Raw genomic sequence first — 16,298 nt, forward strand, 5'->3', positions numbered from 1 at the left:
CAAAGACTGACGAGAAGTGCATAGTGCACACAAATTTGCCGGTTATGTAGAGCTGCAAGACTCTGCCATAAATTCAAAACGCAGAAATACCACTGCAACTGCATCTGAGACATTCTTGCTCTCCCTAAAAATTTTTACTTGAATCTACAGTGCAAACAGCAAAGTCAATGCAACACACAGTGTCCTACGATTTTTAAGGAGGGGAAATAGATTGCATGAAAGACAGACATTACAATAAGAGTACCTCAAACAAACTTACAGACACAGCACTTTTTATTGAGGCATATTTGTACAAGGTGTCAGAACTAGCTGATTTTAATCCTTTCAAGTTTTTTGTTGGATTATAATTTTGAGAGGGGCAGAAAATACATTTTAGTGAGTTTAACCACCACTAAGATGCAGAAATTCATCATCTTAGTGTCTGATTAACTTTCATGGGTTTTTTGCAGTCATCTGTTTTGTACACTTTGAAATTATACCAGCCATCATAACACACATGCATGCACACACCCCCCAACATCAGTGTTTACAATATTTAACCAAAATTTAAACCCTACGATACACAGAAAAGCTGGTCACTTCTCCAACACAGAAACAAGACTAAAATTTTGTTTGAGGTCCAGAAGTCCAGAAGAGCTATTTAAAAGCTAATTATTTGGATATGTATTGAATAAAGGTAAAAAAAAAATGGCTGGAAAGTAGGCAATACATCATGATGAAGTTAGAAAAACCAGATACAGCAAAAGGAGTGGCTCAGAAGGACAAAGAAAGAATGTTAAACAGGTTACAGCTTGTTCAGTCTGATGGCCCAGGAACCACACTTGGCCTGTCATCTTCATGTGTACAGCCTGGCACTTCTACATGGAAGATGACCCTATTCTTCCAGTTCCTTCCTTGATGGGAAATAGAGAGAGGTTCCAAAAGCTGAGTAGGTTCAACTTGCCACTCACTGTGCTCCTTTTTCAGCCTACTGCCTTTAGAACAGTTCATTAGACAGCATTACAGAGAAGTGGGATTTGCTGAAGTATTACTGAAATGATTTAAGTGTATGTTCAGCTGCAAGCAGGTAAGTCGTCCTGGGGACTTCAAAGTTAAGTCATCTGTTGAAGTTGTTTTGGGGAATTAAGCCAGAGAGAAAGAGCGAAAAGGAAGGAAGGAAGTGACCTACTTGAATGAAAGACTCATTCGGAGGTTTATACGCTCAGATCGCCTCAAAGGAGGCTGACAGGAGGTATTTGCATATATTTCCTTAAGTACAAACTGTGAAATGTCACATAGTATATAACTCTTGATTAACCCGCTTGGTTCACAAAGGTTATTCATACTCATATATACTCAATATTTTTTCCCTATCCTTCCATTCACTGCCTATTTCTGTTCAAGAAAGTATTCCTCCTGTTTCCTAAGTATACCAAATGCTTAAAAAAAAAAAAAAGAGTAGAGACTAACGTTCAAAATGGCAGCTTAGCTGCATTACAAGGATGAGCAGTTTGATTTAAAAAAATCTGTGCTATAGAAATTTAGAGATCTTCCTAACATGTTTAAATTCTATTTTAAAAGTTGGCCAGAATCTAGAGTCCTGATGGCTCTTCATTTCTTTTTCCTTTCTTGTTCTTGTTAACTCAGTCAGAAGCTGCCAATGAACTCTAAAAACTACATAATAAAAGCTGCAGCAGGATTCTAATTTTGGTCACAGATAACCAAGTATAGTAATTCTAGATAATATTAGCTGAGGTTTATGATGCATTCAACATCTTCAGATGCACAAGAGTATTTTTGGACATCACTTGAACGGACAATATTCAGTGTACAGCTGGTAAATTTTACTTCTTTTTTTTTCTTCTCCTATTTCTATACAAGAAGTATATGCATGCTGCACTTGATCCCAATTTTCTTCCAAAGGTTCTATTTCTCAAGCAAGAGAAGAGACAAGTTGAGTCAAGCCTCACTTTCAAGACATCAGAAGATCAAACTATAGCTGTTTTTGAGAACAGAAGTTAGGTATACTGTCACCACTTCTCTGAGCAAGATGTACCAATAGTTAGACGAACACCTACTACCGTACTGGTGCAACTTGGGATTAAGAAAAGTTAGTCATTTTTTCCTGAACTCTGCTGTTGCATTATTACTAAACTACCAAAACAAAACAAAAAAATATCCAATTATCTGTTTTACCTACCACTATCAGAATCTCTTATCCCAAGAAGAAAGCGCACCTCAAAAGCTTAGATCAAGTTCTTGGTAACGGAACTGCTCTTACTTTTATACACTTCCCAACTTATGTCAAGCCTGAGAACTTCTACGTTCCATTTATTCTAAATTAGGGGTTTGCCAGTGCATGCTCTTCTTGTTCAAAGGTATTAAGAAAGTCACCTTGAAAAAAATACTGTTTTAGACATTTTAAAAAAAAAAAATATACTGGGGCACTGTTTCTTTACTGTGTCTTCAACTGACTGATGAAAGGGTAAAACACAAGAACCTTGACTTTTACCAGCAGGTGTTAAAAGATGAAATACTGAAAGGCAAAGGGGAAAGAACTCTTTACATCTGTGTCTTTGTCATACATTTCCAACAGGTAGCAGAAACTATTTCTTCAGCATGAGGCCTCTACTCTGTATGGCAATCATTGCTTGAATTCTACAATCTCATATCAAGCTGATTTGACAGAACAAAATACATCTCCTGTTCACTGTTAACACAACATGGTCTAGAAGCCCTGACTCCATCCTTCTTACTTGCATCAGAGACTGAATCAAGAAGCTTAAAAGTAATTGGGTATTACAGCAAACTTGGAAGTGTTTTCCAAGTGATACTGAATATAACAAACTGCTAGCTACTTGTAGAATGACCAAATTGAGTGAAAGATGAGCCAGCTGCTACAGTTTGTTCCCAATTCTGGATATAGAGCAATGTGAAGAGGAACCTTAGGAAGAATTCTTTTTTAATCACAGCAATCTAAAACAGATCACTCTTTCCTTACATGTTTCCTTCTGCATTTCCACAGATAGGTTGAAGTTCTGTTTCCAAGCATGGGATTTATTATGACATAATCATGGGATGATTATGACCATATTGTCAGTCTGATTTGAAAGACTATTTCTATTGCTAATCTAGAAGTCTTTCCTTTAGCTTCAGGTGACCACCTGTTATCAGCACAGATGTGTAAGTTCAAAGGACTCTATGACCAACGAACCCAAAATTCAAACTATTAAAATGTTCTTTGTTTAGGCCCATCACACTTTATCTTTCAGAGTTTATTAAAACCCCACAGTGAGGGCAGAAGAACCTTTAAAGCCACACCAAGACCTTGGCCAAGACTAGGTCCACCTTATGCTGAGTGCCTGTGTGGCAGATGGGATCAGAAGGAGCACGTCACACAGCAGCAGTCAGATTTCTGGAGAGCAGGTAAATATGTCAACAGGTATACAGGCTGCAGTGCTTGGAGGCCAAACATCTATTTCTGCTGTTCCATCTGGACACATCATTAGGCAGCACAAAGCAATGGCCAACCGAAGAACAATCTGTGGGTATCCTGGTCTGTCTGACATGCTTCCTAAATTACAAATATGGGTAATCATTAATTTGCTGCAAAGCCACCACCAGCTTTATTACCAAAACAAGAACTAGTACTGGCTCAATCCTCACAGCAGGCTACAATGATACACGTATCACATCTCAGTTATCAAACACTTCAGAGAAAATCCATGTCAATTATTTAAAGAAACTAAAGAGTAAATCCAGTCCAAGGAGAAGTTTCTCACATTTAATCAAACTGATCTTCAGTGCACAGTAGCTATTTATATATGAATACTAGTCCATGAAGAAGTTCAGACTAGTTTTGAAACTGAAACATCTTGAACAGTAAAAGCACACAAGATGAATTACATAAACAACCCACAAACGTTATTTGGTTCAAAAATTCTTCAAGTTAAACATTAGCTGGATTCTGGGAGACTACCTGGAGAAAACAGCATGTATGCTTAACTTTGGTTTTATACTTTCCTAGACACTTTAAGGATACTGGGCTTTTTCTTTACAGACAAGTGTTCTGTTTTTTAAGATACATATGTAAGTATCTCTGTATTTATACACACATACACTCTTATCAAATACATATAAAATATAAAAATGTCTCTTTTTATGTATGTATGTATACAGTCACATGCACACATACAAACAAAAACAATTTTTTTAAAAGAGCATTTAATGGATTGAGTGCCAGCTCCAACTCATTACTGACAACAACCCCGTTCAGTTCAAGTGGGTAATATCTCAACAAAGAGCAAGATCACATCAAAGAGGAGAAAGGTCCTGATGCAGAGTCTTTCTTCTGTGCAATATTAGAGAGTAGGAATCTTTTTCTTATACATAGCCATAACCACGGCTGCTTACCACCTGTGCCTGGTATTTTAGATCACTCCTTGCATTTATACTGGCTCCCTAATGACTTGTAGAAAAACAGAAAAAGAGAAAGGGTGGCAAATGTGTTATCTTTGTTGTCTACAAGGGGATGGACACTCTGGAGACCTTCAGTCTTACACATCCAGCATTATCAGCCATTCTGCAGTCTTCGTTTTCAATACCCTCTGCAAAGCAATCAGATCTTTTTGGAAGCTGTTAATGTGCAGGCCCAGGGAAAATTACATAAGATGTTATTTTAGTCGTGAACAACACATTAAGTTTTGGATCCTGCCACTGTTGCAGATTAGCACAATGAAATTCTCTACCGGTTTCTGGCTAATGATGTCTAGGCGCTTCGGAATTATGATACGCTGCTTTACCACCTTCTGGAAGTTGAATGTAAGGCTAGCTATCCAGACACTAATTTTTTTGGTCCCAACTGATTCTCATCAAGAGACATTCACGTCTTCTGTCTTCTTGGAATTCTGCTCAGAGATAATGTTAACAGGAGCTCCTGATAGATTCTGAACAGTTTGACAAGTTCCACTGCATATTGGAGAAGGGAGTCAGTCAGATGGACCTTCAGTCTGATCCAATGACAGTTCTCACTATTTAAAAACAATGTAGTAAAGAGCACCCAAATACTTTCAGGTCTGTAATGGACTCAAGCGTTACATAGATAGGTTGTAGGACTTCACTGACAATGCGAGTAACAAGTTTTACCCAATAAAGCATTTAACAAACAAATCTTGCATTACTGTATAACACTCCTGCACTGTGCTAGCAGATGCCAACTACAGAATTGAAATGAACTGCCTCTACAGATACCCTGGCTAGTCTTGGATTCAACACAAACAGGAACTCACGTCCTGAGACCTTAAAACACCAAAGATTTCTTCCTGCCTATTTCAAGCAGCACTATATTCTCAAAGAATGAGGTTCACTTACGAATTCATCTTCGTAGCTTTCTCTGATCTAATGCTTAATGCTACTTCTTAAATTCCAAATAGAAACAGGCCATTTATATAAAAGCATTTGCATTTTGGAATTAGTGTACCACTGTGGCTCACAATCAACTATCCAGAGGATTGCCCTTCCCGCTGAAGTTCATAAAGCAAAATGGGAAAAACAACTTTTTGACTGTAGTACCTCCCAAGACTAACTCTGCTCCTCAGTTTATTTCATACTGACTGGCTTTCTGTCCCAAGGTTTCGTAATAGAGGTAAAATGTAGTAACTTGTTTTCTTCACGCAGCTTACTGCCAAATTACATGAAAAGTTTGCACACACAGAATTCTGGAAATACAGATTTAACAAAAACATTGCTTTAACTAGACTTACTTAAATGTCACAACTGAAAGATTCAGTGTGCTTACCCTCTGCTTATTAAGTGAGTATTTCCAGTATTTCCAAACTAAGAAACTCTACAACTGAGACTAAGTGAGGAGTAGAGCAGATATCTAGCTGGAGAATATAAAATTACAGGTAAAAAAAAGTTAATGTTAACCTTTAGAATGCAAGTATTCTTAGCTATCCCAGTCTAGTAATAAGGAAGAATAGTAAGCATTAAAAGTAATCTAAATTTTGAAGTAATTACAGAGAAATAAAACTCAATGTACTAACTCACCCTGGAGGAAAAAACAGAGTAATCTAATTCAAACTAGTCTATGGCTGTCCAGAGAGATTACCTTCTGGAAGTACAGTAATTATATTTGTAAAGTAAAATCACTTATGCCTGGGGTGGGGTGGGCCATGGGATTTTTTAATTTTTTTTTTTTAATTTGAAACGTGTAAAAGCTTCAGAATGGCATGAATACTGAGAAAAGAATTTTGTATACAAAAGTCCACATTCTGTGTAATGGTCTTTGTAGGTGGTAGTAAACATATGTGTAACTGGTAAGACTGTGGAACACCAGACATCAAGCATGAACTGACTTACAGTTCCACTTTTCCACATAGTGCCTGTACATTCTAAGCTAAGTAGCAGTGTTTTGGAACTTCTTGCAAAAGCACTTTTGGCTAAATTTGTAATTAGACTAATTCTTGTAACTCTAAAGAAAAAATTCCTACTGGTTTCACTGGAAATTTCTCTATATAGGTTTTTGTCAGTACCTTACAAATAAGATTACCTTAAAAAAATAGAACTGTATTCTTACAAGCTCTAACTCAATAGTCCACATAAAAGTGTCTTAATTCAACATCTCCAGTTAATAGCAAGACCTAACAGCAACATGCTGACAGTCTCAATGTGATACAAAACTGTCTCAAAATAATTTTGGTTAAAATAGGCCTAACCTTATGTCTTGTCTACAAAAAAGAACTTTACTAGGAGCCAGAAGCTCAAGTTTTGAACAGTTAAAAAGAAATAAAGCGAAACAATAGCAGAAGTTTGGAGTGAGGTATGAAATACTCAGTTTTCTTGGAAATTTCAAATGATTTACAACACATCTTGAGACTTTCCACTTTATTAGGAGTCCAGGTGCTGAACAGTCCAGCTTTCTCTTTTCCATTTTCTATACATTAGTACCAATGAAGGACTTTCTCCTGAAGGCCCCTGTTAAACAGTTTTACTGTTGCTGCTCGCAGCTGTCCTGAACTGTAACAGCGTGGAACCTGACCTAAGACGGAGAACTGCACGGTAGAACTTGGTAACAACTACGCATTTCATTTTGCTGTTGGTTAGTTTGCCTGTGTTGTTTGCAGAGCTGTTTGCCAAGATCTGGTAGTTAAATGCATACACTTCAATTCATAGCTAATAAATTCCATTCAGCAGTTCACTTGTACGCTTCCAGCACAAAAAGTGCCAGCAAACGGACTGCAGCGACTTCCCCAAGGAATACACTGGACGGGAGATTCCTTTTTTGATCCAGTTACTAAACCATGATTTCTAAATGTATCAAGTTTTGGCTACAACGGTTTGTGGGGGTTTTTAAATGTCTTTAGTTCCTTACTTGTTAAGCGGCACCAGCTTATTTATCGCGGCGCACGGCTGAGCCGGCAGGCACCCGTACGGCCACCGGGGCAGAGCGGCACCTCGGCCCCGCGGAGCCCTCCCCAGCGCAATGCCGCAGCGTAACCACTAGAGGGGGCGTTCGAGCCACGGTTCCGCGCCACCGCAGGGGCCCGGCTTCCCGCTTTCGGCCTCGACACTCGGAACTTGAAATTAACAAAATAACCCCCACCTTCCTACACCTTTTCACAACACCCAACGCCTCTTACCCTCCTCACCAGTTACTCTTCTAACAATGTCTTGATCCCCAAGACCTACATCTTGGAAGCTAGGGGGACGACGACACGGACAGATTTTTTCCTACCTAATTACGTGTCAAACTGAAGAGACAATTCACTGCCAACTCCTCTGTGCTCTCCTAGCGCTTCCCTTAGTCTATCCATTGCCTGGATGGACTATCCAAACTGCCCAAACATTTCTCCCCTCTAGCCCCGGGAACATGAAATGGCCACGATCCCTGCAGGCAGCGGCAGCAGGACGAGGGTTCTTCTCAACCATCAGAGCAACCCAAGCACCATCACGACCCCTACGTGACCAGCTAATGTTACAGAGACGCTGTTTAAAACCCAGTAACGCTGGTTATCAGTTTATCTTGCTTTCCAAAGAACAGTGGCTCCAAATGTAGCGTGTCCGCTTTATCAGTCTTGAGCTAAAGACACCTATGAGGTTATCACAGAGCTAACGATGGGCGACTCCTCTCACACAACAGGTTCATGCCAAGGTTAAATTTCATCTACGCAGCCAGCGGGGCCCCCTGCAGAAAGCTATGAAAAAATGAAATAGAAATCACAGAGCCAGCCCAAATATCACCAGTGTTCCACTCCACAAGTAAGCTTCACCTGAGCATTGCTTTAAATATCGCATATAGCAGCGTCCTCAGAGGGAGGATCACACATAACAAATGGCAATTACATCAAGCAACATGCTTCTGGAAGTTGCTCACATACCGCATAGATCAGGTCTATATAAAAGAGCTTCACTGATCAGAACTGACCAAATCAAGCAGCGCTCATCCCATTTTGCTATTACTTACCAAATCTACTGTAAGCAGCAAAACTGTACCAGTAGATCTGGGAAGAGCAACTGAATATGCATGACTTGCATTCAGATGACTGCCTTACAGTCAGACACTCTATAAACATTAAGTTTCACTTAACAATTTCTCCTGCCCGCACGTTCTTTACTAATGAATGCATAAACTGAACTTCTGATTGTTAATTACACCTCCTCCTCCTGCACTCCTAGTGACCCGAAAAACGCAACTGAAGCTGTGAAAAGCAGTATGACTATGGTACACAATATAATTCCGGCAATTTCTGCCCAGGGATGCTGTGCTTTGCTACAGTACAATAGTTCACAACACAATAAGCCAGAATTTCTTGGAAAGGCAAAATAAACTTTTTCCTTATTTCATTCAGTAGACTGCAGCTTGCCTTCCCACTTTCAGAACTTCTGCTGTATAAGCACTTTCATCTTGCCAAAAGGACTTCTGTAAACTTCAGCAGTGGATCAGGAAAGGGATGGGGTGGAATTTTAACAAGATACATAAAGGCTGACTCACCAATAGGTCCACTGACTTGTTAAAAAAAAAAAAAAAAAAAAATCAATGTTACATAAAAAGTTGAGACGTTTTACATACAAACTCTCATGACAGCTGCATGCGTATCTCCAAACATAACATTGGCAACTAATGAATGAACATACAATCAAATATTTTTTTTAAATCATCAAGGAATGTAATAACACAATCAGAACAGCTGATACATTTTTCTTTCACTCCCTACCGGTTTTCACTCCCCTACAGATTTGAGTGCTCCCCGACATTGTGTTATTAGTCTTAAGCAAAAGCTCTACCCTATCTTTTTACCCTCAGTCTATTTACCCCATTTACCTTCAAACTACTTTCCTCCATTCTGTGATTAGATATTTAAAATGGCATCACTTTAACCTTTCATCAATGTACATTTGACCAGTGGGTGATTATTTTTTTCAAATAAATTTCATTTATTTTAAATCTTTAAAATTTAAAGTGTTAATTAGAAAACTAAAACCAACTGAGTATACACTTACTACAGAAATAGGAATCAGTCAACACGACCTCAGCAAAAGAAGCTTAAATGAACGATCTTAAAATAAGAACTTAAACTATTTTTCTTACCTCCTCATTTCCATTACTTCAACAGTATCTTGACAAAATATTTGGAATTAAAAAGTAAAGACTTAAACTTATCTGAAATCAACCGTTGTGTCTCCACTTACTACTGCAAAAGTGAATTCAACTGACACAGTAATTTGATCCTTTGAGATCTGGGTAATCAAAAGCTGTAAGAGCAATGGTTTTGTGTCAGATGCAAAGAATGTGTTCTCCCTCCTTCCCCACCCCCCAAAAAAAAAAATAATTGCAGAAATCACAGACATGCCCCACACTCAGCATGGATTTCATGAGGTTCCAAGGTTCCCACTCTCAAACAGTTGCTTGTCAGAATGCAAAACTAGTCAATACTCTTAAAATTTCATACCCAAGCCTTAAATAACATTTGTTGCCAATAAACCTGAAATGTCATCTAATTTCACTGTCTTGCTAATCTCCACCATGCTTGCACGAATTAGAAAAAGTTCTTCAAACAACTGGCATGTAAAAGCCACAGAATGGTTGGTAGTATGAAGCATTCTCAATAAGCAACACCTTTTTCTTTTTTTAAGCCCAAGAGACCCTGAAAATAATTAAACATGAGGTAAAAGCAGAGAACCCCCCACTTTCAATTTTATTTTTTTTAGTATGTAACAGAGGTTGTGAAATCACTTAACATCATTTTAAAGACACTAATTAACCCAAAAAAGGAATGTAAATGTTTTGAGATGGAAGAACACCTCTCCCAACCTCTCTTTTTCTCTTTTTTTTGTCTTCATTATTCTTGTAGGAATGACATCAGCTGTAACTAAATAATTCAGGCTTGCTTTATTCTGAAAAAAGCAATTTTTAAGACACAGGACAGCACACTAACATGATGATGCTTTGTTTATTCCACTGCAAAAGACAACAGTTTTGCTGTAGTACAACCTGAGATCCCACTGCAGATGGCTATAATGACCATGGCATCAGAGAATACCTTAACTTCAAAACTATCTTAACTCCTCCCCGCAAAATCTGAAACACTATTCTGACAGTGTTGAACTCAGATTAGAAAGACTTCAGTCACAATCGTACCGAGCTAGCCACTAACCTACTAGTCCAGATATTTGGTACTGCCTTCTAGCTAGCACACAAATAAAATCTTAAATCAGTTTTACACTCCAAAACAACCATCATCTAATATTTATCCTGTGATAAAAAGTCACACATTGACACTTTCCTGTCAGTGAAAACATACCATTACATTCCTCTAATAGTATTTGTGACCGGCACATCTGTATTTCAGTCTGCCCCTCACATGTCAGCCTGAACTAAACTCACTCTTCCCCAAGGACCCTTTATGAGCTTCTTCTATTGTGAAGGACAGTAAATCCACTTTCCCTCTCACAGACTCATTCTTAACCCCTGTCATCATTTTCTACTTCATATTTCCACATAAATAATCCCAATAGTGGAACTGCCACTCCAGTTGCAGGACATTTCTAGTAAGTCAGTTTTTTCTACATGTGCAAGGCCAAACCCATTCCAATCCCATGCTAAATTGCCTTAGCAAAGAATTTACAGAACTTACATCATGCACTTCCTACTGGTACAGTAACTTGTTTGGCTTGCAAGTCAGAGGTTTCTCCCTTACAGCTCAACTCCTCTACTGGCTCTCTTTTCCTCAAAAGAACAACCACGAGCATCTCATTCAAAGCCAACTCAAAAAAAAAAAAGGGGGGGGGGGGGCGGGGGCAGAACAGACAGATGACACATGGGGGGACTAAGAAAGAGAGAAACAATACGCAGCAAAAAGCAAGTTCAGGTGTAGGTAGTGCTGAGAACCCATCTGTCCATCCTGTGGTACTCCTGCAGCAAATACTGTTTCCTCATCTAACAGCATCATCGCTACCTCAGTCAGTTCCTTCAAACCAGGATAAGTCAATTTTTATCCGTTTTTACCTTAAACACAGAACACAACAGGGCATTTTATTTAAATGTGTGTAGTTTTTATCCTTTCAAATCTTAGGACAGGATAATTAATTCCACATCTGGATAGAGACTGCAACATCTGAAATACTACCACAAACATTATGGCAATTCCAAGTGCATATCTGTCTCTTAAGTAAAAAGAAACTCCTCACTCTTTTCTACAGCATAAGAAAAAAATTCACTGACCTACAGATGTGTGTCCTGCACAGAGGATCAAAGGGCACTCACAAGAGCCTGGGACAGTCACATCAAGTCAGAACTTTAAATCACTTTTAACTATAGCAGAAAGAGTAATTTTAAAGCAGAACATCTAACTTTTATAAAACTGCATTCAGACTGTAATTTCTACAAATACATACAGAAAGCCAGAATTGTTCTTTTTTAGAAAAACAGAATGATTCAGGGACTGAGTCACTATATGAAGAGACTCATGCTAAAGAGTCTTTTGCCTGTCATTACGGTACCATAAAGTTTTTCCCAGATCACTGACTTTTGTTTCTGCACATAGAAATGCCCAACACAGGGACCCAATACCAAGCTGGAGCTTGATTCTGACTGAAGAAGCTGAGTGTTTGAGAACAATGATCAGATCACATCCTTAACAGCTCAAAACAAAGCTTGCCAAATTATTTGGTAATTATTTGGTTTTCCTGCTCTTACTGTGGTTAAACATCAAGTAAAAATCCCAAAATTAGTAAGTTATACTGCCTAGATTTCTGTTCCTTTTTATCTCCCTGAGGTTTGCATACACAGTAATTCATAAAAAAAGATCAGATTAAAATTTTATATTTTGAATATGAAACGTCCTAAATCATGGTTCTTGCAGATTCATCCTGTTAGCCTTCATTAAAACTCCTTCATATTAGCCAGGTATGTTTTCGCTACTTCCTTTCTCATGTTTATTTTATTTAAAAAACCCCAAAACATAAGATTAAGCCATGGTTTAAGTTACTAGCTTCCATTATTTGTTCAAATGAAAAAAAAAAAAAGCAACACGAAGGTAGTTCAAGAAACATTCAATTGCACATACATTGCAACAGCTTTTCAATCATTTTAGAGACTTCTAGTACGCACAGTTAGCCCACTAATATAGCAGCAGAACAGACACCATTCCACATAGCTGGTACAGTATATTTGTCAATAATTTTCATATTAAGTGGTTCTTGACAAGACAGGCTGAAACAGCAATGATCCATAGGATATGAAACAAATGCAAGCACGCAGAATTCAAACAAGCTGAATATACACACTTTTGGTTAGATGCTGAAGGTTCCATTAAAAAAAAAAAAAAAAAAAAACACACACCAAAAAACCCAAACCCTAACAACAGAGAGTAGTAAGATGTCTCATCTAGAAAAGGTGAGGAAATCAAAAACTAACAATGGTACCAGCATTATGACACCATGCCTCAGTACTGCAGATTTTTCACAGCAATATGGATCTCAGGTATTCTATATAGTGCAATCCTTCAAGAACAAAATAAGGAGAGAGAGATCATCAATTCCAAACATTTCAAGGGAGGGAAGAGGAAATTAAAGATTTCTCTGAAGAGTCCTTTAAAAATCACATTAAAATGAGCTCAAACTTAGACTCCAATTATCAGCGCTTCATTTAAACGAGAATTTTCTCTTTGGCATCTTCAAGAAGAATTTTGTGACAGATGTTGCACGGTCCAGTCACATGTCAAAGTGTTAAACATCAGCCACCTTGGCACAAATAAAAGGAAACATTATGATGCTAGTGTCAACTCAACCAGTTTAACAGACACTATCTGTTCAGAAGCAGCATGCTAAGATTTCAAAGCCTCCTCTACTCCGACATCTATTTATAGCTGCCCAGCCTCTCTACAATTTCTCACAGTCTCTCCTCCTCTCAAAGCCAAATCGGGGAAGTTTAATGGATATAATCCTGGGCCTTGTGCTATAAAATGGTCAGAAGATCTGCAACTCTCCTCCAGCGATCCCATGCGCAGTAAAACCATGAGTAAAGAGAACAGAATTGTCTAACCTACACAGGAACCAAATACATGGGATAAACCTTTTCTCCCTGCTTTAGGAACAAATTTTTCCTCTGCCAGCATGTTGATAGTAATGAACCACATAAGCACCAGCGCCTAAGCAAAAGACACCTGCCTCCTTCCTCCTCACCACAGGGCAACAGGCTAAGCCAACTGCCTTGAAAGCCAAGACACAAGCTATCCAAGCCAGCTCTGACCCCTGGACAGCAGCAATGTCATCCATGAACCTTACCACTTACATTGTAATGCCACTACTGTACGTTGCACCTTCCTCCACGAAACTAGGCGGCTGTTGGCTTCTCGTCAGCACAGCTCCTGGTTAACGTGCGATATCCACCACCACCACCTAGCCATGCATGTGCATGTCTTTATAAAGCATCGATCCGGATAGGCTCTTTCACCAACATCTGTGACATCGCAGAAAGGGTGCAGAAATTTTCCTGCATGCGGAGCACAACGCCAGCGGCTGAACTCTTGCCACAAACCTTGTGCATCCCTGGTGCCCCTCCTACCACCTCCATCCACTTGCCTGTAGTACTAGTACAGCGAACCAGGAGATGATAGCACTACTGGAAACTCCTGCCCACCCGATTACGACCACGTTTTCCCCCCTTTCCCCAGCCCGAAGCAGACGGAAGGGGAGGGATGACTTCCTCGGGAGGAAAATAAGCAGGGAAAGGCCGGGGCAGAGATCAAGAGAGGAGGAATCACCCCAAAGGGCGAGCAGATAATCCCCGAGAGGCGAGGCTGCGGAGGGGCATAACCGGGGAGGGAGGGACAGCGAAGCGGGGAGGGGGGGGGGGGGGGGTTAATCCGACAGAGAAGGGGGGAGATAATCCCCGCGGAGGAGGGGGGAGGCGGAGGATCCCGGAGAGGGAGGGGCGGGAATCCTGATAATCTCCAGGAGGAGAGAAAATACCGGGAAGGGGGTGGGGGAAGGAGGGTGGGCGGGTAGATAATCCGGAGCGGCAGATGAAGAGCGAGTCTCCCGGGGACGCATCCGGAGGCGGGAGGAGGAGGGTTAATCCTCGCTCTGGGGGCAAAAATCCCTCTTCCCCGGCTCCGGCGCTGCCATGTTCGCTCCCCTGCAGGCCCGCCCGGCACCGGTACCTGCGGGCGGGCGGGCGGCTCTTCCCCCCTCACGCCGCACGCACACGGGGCGCCGCGGCTCCCTCCGCCGGGGCAGCGCGCCCCGCTCCGGCCTCGGGGCAAGCGGCTCGGCCGGGATGGCTGCGGGACCCCGCCTCCCACCACCATTTCCCCGCCGGCTCCAAGGGAGGCAGAGGCGGGCGGACGAACCCTCCCCCCCGCACACGCGACCTCCTCGCCGGTACCGCAACTCACCGGCTGGCACCGGCTCCCGCTCCCCGTCCCCTCCTCAGCGGGCGCCGCTCAGCCCCATCTACGAACTCGGGCGCGCGAGCTGGCGGTTGGCGGAGAGCGCGAGCCAGGAGCGCCGCCGCTTCCCCCGCCGGCTCCGCAGCCGCTGCCGCTCCTGCCGCTCTGCGCCCGCCTCGGCGCGCGCCGCCGGCGTTCCTGTAACACGCGCTCGCGCTCCTCCTCCCCCGCCCCCTGCCCGCCCAGCGCGCGCACGCGGCCTCCGCGGCGGTGGCGCGCGAGCACCTCCCCCGCCTCCCCGGAGCAAACGGCTGGGCGCCTGAGGGGGCGCGCGCGCCTGGCCTCGCCCCGCCGCCTGCCCCCCGCCCGCCCCGCCGCCTGCTTCCCGCCCTCCTGCCTGATCTGCTGCCTGGCCCCAGCCCGCCCCGCTGCCTGCCTCTTGCCTGCTGCCCGCCCGCCCCGCTGCCTGACCTCCGCCTGCCGCCTGCCTGCCCCGCTGCCCGCCTGCGGGACCGCCCCCGCGAGCGTGTGCGGGTGCGTGCCTGTGAGGGTGAGAGCGCAGCAGGCTCTGGCAGCGGCCGTGTGGGAGCGCACCTAGCGCGCGGGGCTGCGCGGGTGAAGGGGAGAGCGCCTGGGTGTGCCAGGGCGGGAGCGGGTGTGCGAGGGGCACGCGTGTGCTCGTGTAAACGCCCGCGTGTGTGAGGGCGGCCGTGCCTGCGGCGGCGTGTCAGAGCCAGCGGGTGGGGCGCGGGCGCCCCGTGTCCCCGCGCTCGCGCCGCGGAGCACACGCACGCCGCGCGGGATGCGGGGTCGGTGTTTGCCAGGGCAGGTTTGGACCCCGTCCCGGTCCAGGGGCGGACGCGCCAGCGTTTCGCTTGGCGCTGCCTTTTCGGTCACCGAGCGAGAGAAACGCTGGCGGAGGATAAGTCAAATATTTCAGAGGGGAAGGGGAGTGGAAATTTCCCCTGACAGTAATAACGCCCAAGACCACTGAGATAGAAACAGCAGCGAAAAACTGATTTTCCCGCACTTCTGATCACCGTTCGCTTTAAACATTTTGTTTGCTTTGAACAATGATAATAGACCAGCTTTTACTTTTTGCTTCTGGTTGACTCTGTGAAGACTCTCACCTTTGGATACTCCCAGACTTGCTGAAATTTTACTTGCAAACATTAAGTCAGTCTCGTGTATGCAATTCTCACTAAAGCTGGATCATATAGCTAAGGGTAAAATTTGCTCCAGGAAAGAAAATGTTCATATCCAAAACAATACCTCATTCCTCAGCTTGTTTTCATTCACTTTTTCCTTCTGTTACCAACTTTTCCAGACAATTTTAAATCCAAGCGTACAGTTTGACTGTAATCTACTTAATTATACTGTTTTAAGAATACGTGATAGCCTGGTGTGACATATGGTAATCCTCAATAA

At 42.4% G+C, this 16,298-nt stretch overlaps 1 protein-coding gene across 3 annotated transcripts in view; it reads right to left on the reverse strand.

Moving 5' to 3' along the window:
- PALS2 (protein associated with LIN7 2, MAGUK family member) overlaps positions 1–15,053 on the reverse strand; it is a 61,182-nt gene extending 46,129 nt beyond the window's left edge. For 2 of the 3 annotated variants that reach the window (XM_040589323.1, XM_040589322.1), the window contains exon 1: positions 14,877–15,052. The gene's annotated coding sequence lies outside the window, so the exon portion shown is untranslated. Of the gene's footprint in view, positions 1–14,876 lie in introns of all 3 variants that reach the window. The other variant, XM_040589324.1, reaches the window with a different exon arrangement.
- Between the last annotated feature and the right edge of the window lie 1,245 nt (positions 15,054–16,298).

Source organism: Falco naumanni, chromosome 4 (genome assembly GCF_017639655.2).
Source record: "Falco naumanni isolate bFalNau1 chromosome 4, bFalNau1.pat, whole genome shotgun sequence".
NCBI lineage: Eukaryota > Metazoa > Chordata > Aves > Falconiformes > Falconidae > Falco > Falco naumanni.